This window comes from Arachis ipaensis, chromosome B10, assembly GCF_000816755.2.
Source record: "Arachis ipaensis cultivar K30076 chromosome B10, Araip1.1, whole genome shotgun sequence".
NCBI classification, from domain to species: domain Eukaryota; kingdom Viridiplantae; phylum Streptophyta; class Magnoliopsida; order Fabales; family Fabaceae; genus Arachis; species Arachis ipaensis.
The window spans coordinates 40,546,065-40,560,789 of NC_029794.2; the positions used below are offsets into that span (position 1 = coordinate 40,546,065).

The 14,725-nt window shown below is 34.0% G+C and overlaps 1 long non-coding RNA gene across 1 annotated transcript; it reads right to left on the reverse strand.

The window, feature by feature from the left end:
- On the reverse strand, positions 1,153-2,129 carry LOC110267490. Its single transcript, XR_002355208.1, has 3 exons — positions 1,570-2,129; positions 1,361-1,486; positions 1,153-1,256 (listed from the first exon to the last, which is right to left on the reverse strand). It is a non-coding gene; the product is annotated as an uncharacterized LOC110267490 (long non-coding RNA).

Consider the following 14,725-nt stretch of genomic DNA (forward strand, 5'->3'; position numbering starts at 1 on the left):
TTCCAATCAGAAAGCAAGGTCTCATCCTGTACAAGTTTCAAATTAGAACTGATCCTTGAACTGTTGATGGCAACCAAACAAATTGTACAATAATATTAATCTATGGTGATACCTGAGGTAGCTGTATAGTCACTTTGTTTGGGAAAAGGCGACCAAGTTGCTTCATTACTTTGGGTGTTTCTTTGCTCCTATCATGCAGTCTACCAAAATTATCCTGCACAAAGTTAAATACCAAATTACAGTAGTTCAATAATCAATAATTCCTGAAGGAGCCACGACAAAAAGCTAATATATATAATCAATAATCAATAGGTCATTAATAAAGTAAGAAAATATCATGCAACATTTACTTCAAAGCTTTCTTAGTCCCTACCTCAATCAAAATTGTGTCACTTCATCAAAGCTGGTGACATATTCCTCCATCAAATTCTCTATATACAGTGCCTAACCTTGGCCCTTAAAAGGTATTTTAATTTAATATAATTAAGATTTTTTGCAGATTTCTCATAAACTTGAGTACATGATAGCTTGAAGGCAATAAGATAATGATGGAAATTAAAGAACCAAAGTTCATTTTCCTTCCAAGAACAACAATTGGATTAGTTCTGTTGTGTGCATTTTGAAATTAAACTTGTATTATAATACTATCTCTTAGCTGGTCACCATCTCATCTCTTTAAAGGCTCAAAGGCACTAACTAAGTACTTTTCTACAGTTGGTAGAGAACAGCTTAGAAGAATAATCAACTTTGTTTCAAAAAGCACCTAAACAGAACTCTCTTTTTGTCTTAAAATATTTGAGAAATACCTAAACCTTACACTCATCACTATATGCCCCAAAACACAAACATGAAAGCATTTTTTGACCACTTCACTCACTCAATACCCAATTCCTCTTATTATTTATGCTAAAGTTATGCATTTGTTGTCTTCATTTTATGTCTAGGCACTGTCATTGTAAACACAAAAAAAGAAGCAATCAATCAGCTTTATTTGTATTATCATTTCATAACGAAATTGCATCAACAAAATTAAATTAACAAAGGTGAAAGCATATTTAGTTATTTACAAAATCAAACGGAGAGAGTAATAAATCTCCAATAGCATAAATTAGAGAAAACAAAATCTATCCATAGAAAATGAAAGAAAAACTGAAAATTGATTGATTACTGGTAATAAACGAGGCAAAATTAGTTGGCACAAAACCGGGAGCAATACAGTTTACACGAGTGTTTGGGGCCATCTCAGCAGCCAAGGCCTATGCAGCATATTACAAATAATTATTAGACTTAAAAACAAGGGGATATATGCAGTTTTGTTAGATGTTCAAGAAACACTTTGCAAGGCAAGTGAAGTACCTACTTTGGTAAGTTCAAAAAGGGCTGTTTTGGTCACTCCATACATAGACATAGAAGCAGGAGGATTGAAGCCGGTGATGGAGGAAATAATAACCACAGATGAGCCTTTGTGCAAGTGAGGAGCTGCATCCTACAAGAACATAAAGGTTGTTAATACATCAATTAGAACATTAGCTCATAACAACAAACAATTGACAGCTTGAACTAATTTACCTTGAGAAGAAGTATAGAGGCTTTAACATTAATCTCTTAAAGCTTGTCAAGAACAGAGTCTTTGGTTTGCAAAATAGGGTCAACAGAAGGATTTGCAGCTGCGTTTGACAGTGATGGATCTGACAGTGATGGGATTCTCGGTGGCGACAAGAGCTTCTGATGGCGACGGCGTCTAGTTCACGAACGGTAGCGACGACGGAGCACCAACGGTGATGGCAACGGCTTCTTCCTCCCGCTCGCGCTCCTCCTCTCTGCCTCGGACTCGATGATGGCGACGCGTGGAAGGCAGCTCCCTCTCTCGCACAGTTTGCTCAACGGCGTCCCCTTCTCTCCTCTTCGTTAGTGGAAGCGGCGGCGGCTTCGCAGTCTACAGCAGTGTCAACGGTCGTGGCGAGACCCACGGCACCGGTGCTGTCTTGCTCTGCTTCTCTCTTCTCCCACAGCTCTGATTCTCCCTCTCTTCCCTCAAGCCCTCACCGTTTCTTTCTTTCCCTTTCTTTTTTGTGTTGATGATTGGTGAGGGGTAACAAGGTGAGGGTGGGTAACGGTGGTAGAGGGCTAGGATTTGTGTAGGTTAGTATTAAATTAGGGTTTTGGGTAGTTTAGGAAATCTAAATAAAAATAGGGTAATAATGTAATTTTATAAAATAAATGAAAGGATAGAATAATAATAAAAAATTAAATTAAATATAAAATATCCATCTTTAAAAATAAGGTTAAAAAAATATAAATATTTAAAATTAAGACATATAAAATATTCACTATTTTTTAATTATAAAAACTCTAAATCAAAATAAGAGTTTACTCAACTTTTATATAAAAATCTCCAAAATACAGTTTTAAATAAATATAATACATCGGAAATAATTAATTAATAACTTTTAAAAATTTAGAGGTCTTACACAGTACGACGGCTGAGAGCTTTAGGGTTTGTTTGGAGGGGGTTGTGAATTTTAATTATGTGTAATAGTGGGGGGATTTTTAAAATTATGCAGGGGAGTTTTATAATTTGCCACAAATAAAATATTTTGTGTAAGTTTTTAAAAATTCTTACTAAAAAACCTCCACTAATTATTAAAAAATTTGTAGTGTAAAAATCTGATTATTAATAAAAATTATATATTAATTATTTAGAAGAATATAAAATAATATTTATAATTTTTAAAAATTAATGAATACATATACTATATAAAAAATTTTAATTTTTGAAATAAAACAAAATTATTTTTAAAAAAATATATACACAATTTTTTTACTCTTAAAGTGTTTAACATTTTGAAAAAAAAATTGTTATAAATTATACTTATATTTTGTTACAAATAATTAACTTGTTACAAATAATATTAAATTTTGTGACAAATTAATTTTTTGCCACAAAACAACTGGAGTTTTTGAAACAAAAAGTTGTTTTGTTACAAAACAATTGGAGTTTTTGAAACAAAAAAAAAAATTGTTACAAAATATTTTGAATTTTTGCAACTTGTTTTTTTTTGTTACAAAATATTACAATATTTTGTTACAAAATATTACAATATTTTGTAACAAAAAACTATATCATTACAAAAACTAACATAATTTGTAACAAAATAAAACAGGTTGTTACAAAATATTATCATGTTTTGTAACAACTTGTAATGTTGTTACAAAATATTATTCTTTTGTAATAATAAAAAATTATTATTACAAAATATTATTTTTTTGTAAAAATTTTAAATTTGATACAAATTTTTTGTTACAAATGTTCCGTTTTCTTGTAGTGTGCACTTTTAGTTTATTAGTTGTGATGTGGAAAAATATGGATTATTAAGTTTAGTTTACCCTTTTGGTATATGAGAAGTTGATTTGATTGAAAATAGGGATAAACTAAAATATTTTAGCTTTTCATAATCACAACATCTCATTTAGTATATATATATATATAATAATAAATGTTGGTCAATTGATAAAATTTTCAAGGAATATATCTTTTTCTTAGAACAGGCAATTAAAGATTCACCTTGATTTAAGTTAAAACATTTTGGCAACTCGTATGACATGTATATTTAGTTGGAATATGGTTTTGAGCTAAGAACACACAACCTGTGAGTTTTTTAGCTTAATTGCATGATTACACTATTTAATCATGATCTTTATTCTTGTGTGTTTCTTCTCTATTATTACAATCTTTACTTTGTTCCATTCTATATGTCCATTATTCAGTATATTCATGCTTATATGTGATTGAGGCCATCATTTGTTATTAGCTCACTTATCCCAAATAGCCTACCACCTCAATTACCTTTGTTTACCACTTTGAGCCTTTTAATCCCCATTTGTTCTATATTTTACCACATCACTAGCCTTAAGCAGAAAAATAATTAATTATCCCATTTGAATCTTTGCTTAGCTTAAGATAGAGATTTTGTGTTAACTAAGTGTGGAGAATTATGGGAACTTGGGTTGATGAGAAAGTGTTGAGTTTTATTGACAAAAATATTGGAATTTGGGTGCCTACTCATGTGAGATCAGAAAAACCATATGCATTGAAATGTTATGTTTGCTTTCATGTTCAAAAAAAAAAAACAAAAACAAAAAATTTTCTTACAGCTTAAATAATTAAATAAATAAATAGGGGACAAAATTACCCCAATGTTAAGTTAAAAGATCAATGCATATATGGTGAAATTAAAAGAAAAATTTGATACATGAGTATGTGATAGAAAAGTGGGAATTATGGGTAGCTAGGCATGATTTTAGAATTACATAAAGTGTGTGTATATGTTAGGTGAGAACTTAGGTTAGTCAAAGATTCATATGATAGCTCACTTGGCCATATATATATATACCGTCACCTTTACCTTAGCCCCATTACAACCTTGAAAAGACCTCATGATGTTTGCATTGGTATACTAAATATTTGTTGATTGGTTAGATGAAGAACAAAGTTTTAGAAAGCAGAGTAGATTTGAGTTGTTTAACCCCAAACACCTAAGTGATTAGAGTGCATACACAAATCCAGTGAGGGTTCAATGGCTCATTTCCATATGTCCATATTTGATCATTACTTATTTGCAAGTTTGTGAACTCTTTTGATTAACTCAACTCAATTGTGAATGTGTTTTGATATGATTTAGTCCTTAATTGTGCATATTGATGGGATGGAAATGGAATTCCAACACCAAAACTCACCGGTAAGTGTATCGGGTCACATCAAGTAGTAAAACTCACTTAGAGTGAGATTGATCCTACAGGGATTGATGGATCAAGCAACTTTAGTGGGTGATTAGTTTAGTCAAGCTAACATTGAAGTGAAATTGAAGTGAAATTGAACCAACAGAAAGTAAATTTGCAGAAATTATAAAGTGCAGAAAGTAAATTGCATTGAAGCTTAAATGACAAGGAAAGTAAATTGCAACAGATCTCAATTGCAGGAAATAAATTGACAGAAGCTTAAAGAATAAGAAATGTAAATTGGACAGAAGGTAGATCAGCAGAATGTAAATTGAACAAAAGCTTAAAGAGCAAGAAAACTAAATTGCAGCAAAATGTAAATGGGGCTGGGTGCTGGAAAGTAAAGAAGCAGTAGATCAAAGCTTAGAACAATTGTAGAGGAATTTAATTGCAGAAAGAGTAAATCAGATCACAGTAAGCTCAAATAAAAAATTGTAGAAAGTGAAATTGCATAAGAGAATCGTAACAGAAAAGGAAATTGTAGCAGAGAAGGAATTTGAAACTTGCATAAGCCAATATTGAATTCAATACTTGCAAAGGTGACAATGCAGAAAATAAAAGTGTTTCAAAGAGAGTTCTCTATTCTACTCTACTCCTAATGCTCTCTAGCAGAGCCAGCCTCCTTATGAAATGAGAATGATGCCTTTATATAGGCTGTTTACAAAATGAAAATAAAATGAAATTAAAATTAAAAACAAATTACAATTTAAATGAAATTCCTAATCTAGCTTCTCTGTGTGCCTTTGAGTTATGTCCAAGAGTCTTGCTTGCTTTGGTGTGTCAATGGGCTTTTCAAAATGGTGAAGAATTGAATTTAATTTCATTTTGGACCAAAAATGTGTCATTGAGACACTCCCAGGGCACAGCTCGGTTGACAAGGAGAGCCAGCACTTAATATTGCTCTTGGCCTTGCCAATTTGGTGCGTGACAAGCTTTGTTGGTGCTGCCTCCTAGCGCTCGGTGAATGGAGTGAGCGCAGCTCCCTTTGCCTTGCTAGTGAAGCATCCGTGTTCGACCCTTGAGGAAAGCATTTCGGCCAATTTTCCTTGCAGGAAGTGTAGTGCTCCTTGCTTTTGATATGAGAAGCTCCAAGTTCGAATCCTTGTAAAGCCAAATGTGAGTGTCACGCCTTGTTTTTGTTTTGGTGAGAGCCGCTCACTTTGAGAGCGCTACTTCCTTGGCTTCCTTGTGAAGCACTAGCGCTCGGTTAACTCTATGAACACAGCGTTCATGTTTATTAATTTTCAACGCTGGGCTTCCAATTGGTGGCGCTCATTGCCGTGCTGAATGCTTGCTTGGTTTTATTAGTAATGCTTTTCATTTAATGAATTAATGAACAAGCCAATGATGGCATTAATAATACTAAGTATGAATAAGCCATGTAGCGTTCATTCATTCTCAATTAGCTTTAGTGATTAAATGCTTCATGCATGCATGCTTTCATTGTCTTTAATTAACAATGCCAAGCGTTCATTCATTCATTTCATCAATGCCAATGCATGGTTCATGATGATATCAATTAATAAAATGCATGCATGCTTTCATTAATTACTTAGTAATGCCGTAAAACTTTAATTCATTCTAATTAAATGCATGCATGCATAATATTTCATGATGATAAGGCCAATGCTCCGTGGTCATGGGTCTCGCTTTTAAAATCGTGGCCTAAGGCTCCAAAACGTGCTCAACTTTAAAGTGTGCCCCAAAATTTTTTTTTTCTTTTTAGTTTATTTTGTGCTTTTTTTTGCTTCTTTTTCTTCTTATTTCCTACAAAATTTATAAAATCAAAAGATCAAGGAAATATACCATTTAAGCACAAAAGAATGCAATATTTAAGCACTAATTATCAATTTCTTGTATGAAAAAGCATAGAAAAATATGACATGATGACATGTCATCACAACACAAAACTTAAACCTTGATTGTCCCCAAGCAAGAAAAGAATCATGCAATAAAGATTGACAATCCAAGGTGAGAAGAATAGCAAGTTAATGTTCATGGTAGGCTAATTTTCTATGCATGCTACAATCACAAAAGAACTATAAATGATTAATTCTTCTATCTAGCTCATTTTATGAAATCTTTTTCTTATATTTCTTCCTTGAAGCAATCTTTTGATTTTCTTATTAGCTTCTCCTTTTGGGTGTTTTACCCCATGAGTTAATAACAAAGCTACGACTTCTAAATGCTTTATTTTCAAGTATTACCACTTGATACATAAGCACCACAAGCATTTGAATTAGAGGACTTCATTAAGCTCATTTGTTTCTTTTCTTTACTCTCTAATCATTGATGCTCAGAGCCTTGAGCTTTGAGGGAGTGCTTTTTGCACTTTTGAGCCTAAATTGACTTCTAAGTGTTTTGTTTTCAAGCTTTTTGCTTGATACATAAACACCACAAGTACTTGACAATAGTCATTGGTACTCAGAGCTTTCAGCTTTCTCATTCTTCCCCTTTTTCTTTTCTTGCTTTAATTTGTAATTGCTTCTTCAAGATTTTCATAATTTCAAAAGATTTCACAAAATGTCCTAGATGAAAACTTCAATTAAATAAAATCTAATGTAATTGAGCAACATTTAATCATACTAGCCTTCCAATACTTGTATGCACATGCTAAGTTCTTCTTTAATTCCTTGTTTGTTTATAATCATGATGCTTTATTGCTTTTGAACTCAAAAAAATCAAGTTGGTAGTCATAATGGCATAACAACATGTTACAGATCAAAATTCAAGCTATGCTTATTCATACCACACATGCATACAGAGAATATAAAGACAATCATGCAATTTAAAGTGCTGGAAACAAATGAGAGGAAAAGGAACTTTACAACCTTGTAAGTCATCTTCTCTATTGTTGTCATTTTCCTCTCATTCTCCTCCTTCTTCCCATACCAATACTCAGAATGCTTGCTCATCCTCAAGCAACAATTAGAACAATGGCTATGGGGCTAAGATGGATCATGAATATCTTACACAATGAAATGTTAGTAGCACATGTGTTTTAAGCAAGCAAAATTAAAGATAATAATCAAGGCACAAAGGACAGAGATATTGTGATTGCAAACATAAGAAGGTGTGCATGATACATGGCATAAAAGATAAGTGGCACACCAAACTTAGTGTGACACTTTCACTTGGAATTGATGCATGTATCTAGTAAGGATTGGAACCAAATTTTGTTGCATAGCAACACCAAACTTAGAATGTAATCATATGTCAATTTATTTGAATTAAAACTAAATAAAAATAAAACTGTTATATGTTAAATACAGTTACCAAGACAAGAATCTGTCATGAATAAGGATCTCTTGGTGATGTATTAGCAAAAACAGTTAAGAAGTAAAACAAGTGAAAGCATTAAAAACAAAGAAATAACTAAAGTAAACAGAATAACAAAGTGTCAAACCAAAAGAAAATTAACACTGCAAAGGCATTATGGTTATGTAGACAAGTGGTGTTGCTGGATTTCTTGCATAGAGAATTAAGTAGCACACCAAACTTAGAATCTCAGTATGACACTTTAGAATTGATGCAATCATCCAGAGGGATTAAAAACAAAGTGTTGCATGGCAACACCAAACTTAGAATATAACCATATGCCAATTTATTGAATTTCAACAAAGCAAAGAAAGAAAACAAAGTAGAGAAGAGAAATGTTACCTACAGTTGACATGTCGTTCACTTTCTTCCTCTTCTTCCAGTTTGTTAAAAGGAATGACCTCAAGGGGGGAGAAGACTCAGCCCTTGTCCCTTGTCTTGGCCTCTCCTCAGCAAGCTTCCTTTTGTAAATGGCTTGATTGAGCTTGCTTGCTGGATCAGGGACAGGATTAGTGCTCTTGTTAGTTGCCTTCACTTCCTTGAATCCAAGTCTTGGTGGTTGTGTGATTGTTGGAGTGTTCTCTTCATCAAGAGCTTTTTGAATTGATGGTTCAGTAAGCTCTTCCTTCCTATAATTTTCTGCTTCAATTGAGTGTGAACTTCCTTGATTGGCTTCCTCCTCTTCTTTTACATGATCTTCCATTAAGTCTTTTGGGAGTGAAGTTTCATGTTCCTCTATCACCTCAATTACCTTCTGTGAATATGAAGCCACAGGTTCAAACAACTCCACAACCTCCTTTTCCATTGAAATTTTACTTGACACAGAGGCTTCCTCATCTTGCCCTTCCTCTTTCTTCTTTGCACTCAACAATTGACCTAATAGCACTTCCATGTTTGTGAGGGAGTTCTCTTGTTCTTTCCATGATCTCTGTGCTTCCCTTTCATATCTTTCAAGCATGGTTTCAAGCCTTGAAAGGCTTTGGCTCATGGAAGTTTGTGTGGACTGTGAGTTTTGGAAGAGATTTTGTGTCGAAAGATAGTTAAGTGATGAAGAATTTTCAGATGAAAAACTGGGAGGTGAGGTTTGACAGCTTTCCATGAATGAATTGAAAGTTTGCTCAAGTGATGATAGCTCTTGATAAGTGGAGTATGAATTGTCAAATGCTTTCTGATTTTGATTATCTCAAGCACAACTTGAAGAATTGTTAAATTCATCACAATATGAATCATCTTGTGGCATTGGGGAACAATTTTCCATGTATGCATTAACAGCACAATCAAATGATGATGTTCCTTGATGAACAGAAGATGAAATATTGAAATTTCCTTCCCAGCCACAATTTATGTCAGTATCATAGCAATATGAGTCACTTTGTGGCTCTGGGAAATAGTTCATTTCACTTGATTGTTCATACTCTTGTTGATATGCCCAACTACCATGGGGATAATGACATAAGTCATTTTATGGTTCTGGACAATATCTCCTGTGATTCTCTTGATCAAATTGTGATTCTCAAGCATATCTCCATTGATTGGAGTGCTCAGAATTTGTATTTTCTTGGTGATATTCCCAGCCACCATTAGAGATTGGTGATGGTGGGTAATATCTCATAAAATTTGTTTGATCATAAGATGAGTTGAAGTCCATTTGAATTTTGTAAAACACAACACCAAGGAAAATTGAAATTAATATCTCAAAGAAGAATTTCTTAGTGAGGCAATAACTCAAATACCTTGGTTTCAATCTAAAATAGAAAACAAAAACAAAGAAAATGCTTGATCTAGACTTCTTACCCACTTAATCATTGTTGATCTAAATCAATCCCCGGCAACGGCGCCAAAAACTTGATTGGTTGGAAATGAAATTCCAAAACCAAAACTCACCGGCAAGTGTACCGAGTCGCATCAAGTAGTAAAACTCACTTAGAGTGAGGTCGATCCCACAGGGATTGATGGATCAAGCAACTTTAGTGGGTGATTAGTTTAGTCAAGCTAATATTGAAGTGAAATTGAAGTGAAATTGAAGCAACAAAAAGTAAATTTACTGGAATTATAAAGTGCAGAAAGTAAATTGCATTGAAGCTTAAATGACAAGGAAAGTAAATTTCAACAGATCTCAATTGCGGGAAATAAATTAATAGAAGCTTAAAGAACAAGAAATATAAATTGGACAAAAGGTAGATCATCAGAATGTAAATAGAACAAAAGCTTAAAGAGCAAAAAAACTAAATTGCAGCAAAATGTAAAGGGGGGCTAGGTGCTGGAAAGTAAAGAAGCAGTAGATCAAAGCTTAGAACAATTGTAGAGGAATTTAATTGCAGAAAGAGTAAATCAGATCACAGTAAGCTCAAATGAAAAATTGTAGAAAGTGAAATTGCATAAGAGAATCGTAACAGAAAAGGAAATTGTAGCAGAGAAGGAATTTGAAACTTGCATAAGCCAATATTGAATTCAATACTTGCAAAGGTAACAATGCAGAAAATAAAAGTGTTTCAAAGAGAATTTTCTATTCTACTCTACTCCTAATGCTCTCTAGCAGAGCCAGCCTCCTTATGAAATGAGAATGATGCCTTTATATAGGCTTTTTACAAAATAAAAATAAAATGAAATTGAAATTAAAAATAAATTACAATTTAAATGAAATTCCTAATCTAGCTTCTCTGTGTACCTTTGAGTTATGTCCATGAGTCTTGCTTGCTTTGGTGTGTCAATGGGCTTTTCAAAATGGTGAAGAATTGAATTTAATTTCATTTTGGACCAAAAATGTGTCATTGAGACACTCCCAGGGCACGGCTCGGTTGACAAGGAAAACGCAGCACTTAATATTGCTTTTGGCCTTGCCAATTTGGTGCGTGACAAGCCTTGTCGGTGCTGCCTTCTAGCGCTCGTTGAATGGAGTGACCGCAGCTCCCTTTGCCTTGCTAGTGAAGCATCCGTGTTTGACCCTTGAGGAAAGCATTTCGGCCAATTTTCCTTGCAGGGAGTGTAGTGCTCCTTGCTTTTGATATGAGAAGCTCCAAGTTCGAATCCTTGTAAAGCCAAATGTGAGTGTCATGCCTTGTTTTTGTTTTAGTGAGAGCCCGATAAAGTTAATAAAGTTAACTTAGCGCTCACTTTGAGAGCGCTACTTCCTTGGCTTCCTTGTGAAGCACTAGCGCTCGGTTAACTCTATGAACGCAGCGTTCATGTTTATTAATTTTCAACGCTGGGCTTCCAATTGGTGGCTCTCATTGCCGTGCTGAATGCTTGCTTGGTTTTATTAGTAATGCTATTCATTTAATGAACAAGCCAATGATGGCATTAATAATACTAAGTATGAATAATTCATGTAGCGTTCATTCATTCTCAATTAGCTTTAGTGATTAAATGCTTCATGCATGCATGCTTTCATTGTCTTTAATTAACAATGCCAAGCGTTCATTCATTCATTTCTTCAATGCCAATGCATGGTTCATGATGATATCAATTAATAAAATGCATGCATGCTTTCATTAATTACTTAGTAATGCCGTAAAACTTTAATTCATTCTAATTAAATGCATGCATGCATAATATTTCATGATGATAAGGCCAATGCTCCATGGTCATGGGCCACGCTTTTAAAAGCGTGGCTTAAGGCTCCAAAGCGTGCTCAACTTCAAAGTGTGCCCTAAAATTTTTCTTTTCTTCTTTTTAGCTTATTTTGTGCTTTTTTTGCTTCTTTTTCTTCTTAGTTCCTACAAAATTTATAAAATCAAAAGATCAAGGAAATATACTATTTAAGCACAAAAAATGCAATATTTAAGCACTAACTATCAATTTCTTGTATGAAAAAGCATAGAAAAACATGACATGATGACATGTCATCACATATATGATTTCTTGAAAATTTAACTCAATTTGACCACATGTATGCTTATATATGTAGATAGATAGTAATTAAAATAGCATGATGCATGTAGGTAGGTCACATCGCATAAGTTCCACCATTCTGCCTTCACTCTTTTGGTTCTCTTGAGCTTAGCATGAGGACATGCTAATGTTTAGGTGTGGGGAGATTGATAAACCACTATTTGATGGTTTATCTTGTGCTAAATTGAGTCATTTTTATCAATCCTTTGCTCACTTATTCATATAATTTACATGATTTAACAATTCCTTCCTAGATTGATGCTATGATTGAAAGCATGCTTCTTTGGCCCTAAATTTGCTAATTTTAATCCCCTCTTATTACCATTCGATGCCGTGATATGTTTGTTAAGTGTTTTCAGGGTTTATAGGGCAGGAATGGCTTAGAGGATGGAAAGGAAGTATGCAAAAGTGGAAGGAATACAAGAAATTGAATGAATTGCTGAGCTGTCAAGCCTGACCTCTTTGTACTAAATCGATTATACCTTGAGCTACAGAGGTCCAAATGAGGCGGTTTCAGTTGCGTTGGAAAGCTAGCATCCGGGGCTTCGAAATGATATATGATTTGTCATAGTTGCCATTCTGTTAGGTGACACGCACGCGTGGATTACGCATACGTGTGACCTTGCAAAAGTTCAATCGACGCGTACGCGTGGGCGACGCGTACGCGTGACAGAGCCACGTGCTGGACATATCAGAAATCGCTGGGGGTGATTTCTGGGCTATTTTTGGCCCAAGTCCAAGCCCGAGAACACAGAATAGAGGCTCCAGAATGGGAGAATCATTCATTCATTCACTCATACAACATTCATTCACATAATTTTAGGTTTTAGCTGTAGTTTCTAGAGAGAGAGGCTCTCTCCTCTCTCTTAGCTTTTAGGATTCTTAGGTTTAGCTATTTTCAAATTGAGATTTCTATTTTACTTTAATTTAGTTTCCTTCTACTCTTATTTATTTTAGAACTCTAGTTTATCTATTTCTCTTGTTGGTTTATTTATTTTTCCAATTTAATTTATGAACTCCATGTTAGATTGAATTTCTTATTTAATGCATTTTGAAGTATTTCATATTTATGATTGTTTTCTTCAATTTATGTTATTGATGCTTTCAATTGGTTGTTTGGATTTTATTATCTCTTATTGCTTTTCCATGCTTTTATGTTGTGCCTTCCAAGTGTTTGACAAAATGCTTGGTTGGATTTTAGTATAAATTTCTCTTCTTTTGGCTTTGGTTGAGTAATTGGAGATTCTTGAGTTATCAAACTCCTTTGTTTCTTGATAATTGAAAATTGCTAATTGATTTGGATCCCTCTAAGGCTAGTCTTTCCTTAGGAATTGACTAGGACTTGAGGAATCAAATTGATTCATCCACTTGACTTTCCTTCCTAGTTAGAGGTTAACTAAGTGGGACCAATGGACAATTCTCATCACAATTGATAAGGATAGCTAGGATAGGACTTCTAGTTCTCATACCTTGCCAAGAGCTTTTTTAGTTATTAGTTTACTTTCTTGCAATTTACTTTTCTTGTTCCACATTTCAAAAACCCAAAAATATACTTTTCCACAACCAATAATAACTACACCTTCCTGCGATTTCTTGAGAGACGACCCGAGATTTAAATACTTCAGTTATTAATTTTATTGGGTTTGCTTTAGTGACAACCAAATTTTTGTATAAAAGGATTATTTGTTGGTTTAGAAAATATACTAGCAACGAGAATTTATTGTGAATTCTTTACTATTAAAAATCCGTTCATCACCCTAACATGATCGTGGTTGAGGGGAAGATTGTCCCTATGCCTAAAGACAATGAAGACAGTCCTATGCTCAACCCAAAGACTTTGGAAGTTTGAGCTGAGGGAGCTTCTCAGAGCTTTCCGACTTGAATGGAAGACGTGCTTATTCCCTCTCAGCATGAAACTCTCCCAACTTCCCTATGCATCCCAAAGATACCTCCAATATGACTTTCAGCGAGCAGACTCCTCCTCCTTATTTTCAATTTTTAGAATTTGGAAGGTTTGGCTTGTGGGTCTTTGTGAAAAATTTACTTTGTAATAGTTGTAGTTTGGATTCTTTACTTCTTCTCTTTGATACTTTGCTCAAAAAACCTTTTCCCACTACTTTGATTTGTGGTGGTTTTTTGTACGAATGTCTTTTTAACATCTTTTCTTGGATTATCTTTAGTTCGTGCAGCTGTTTTAATAGTATTTTTGTGACATAGTAAAAATTTTTGTTAAGTCACTTGATAACTTTTTATACTAATTTTGTAAAGTTGCTGAAGATGTCGGTCAAAGTAAGTCAATCGCGACATTGATATTTCTTGTAAGGCTGGAACTGTATGCTTCCCTTAGTTAGCTTCGCTCCAACTTTAAGTAGTTGGTTTTAATAAGTTACTTTTGTGATTCGTTTTGGACTTGCCTTTTTTTAAGTTTTAATGAAGTCAGACCACAATCTGCTTATATAACTTCTTACACTAATTTGGACCTCATCGCTTCATCTTACCGACTACCTAGGTCAGACAATGATTTTCGCAGTTTTTTTAGCTTAAATTAGTGGATTGTTTGAGCTTACATAAGTTACTTTGCTACTAAGAGTTTTCTTTATCATTAACCCCTAGCCTTTTCTACGGTGCCTCGTTAAAACCCCTCCAAGAAAATCCTTTTTGGGAAAAAACCATGAAGTCGGAAAAAAGAGTACACCAAGGAGCAAAGTGCACTTCTAACTGTAGTACCTCTTCAAGT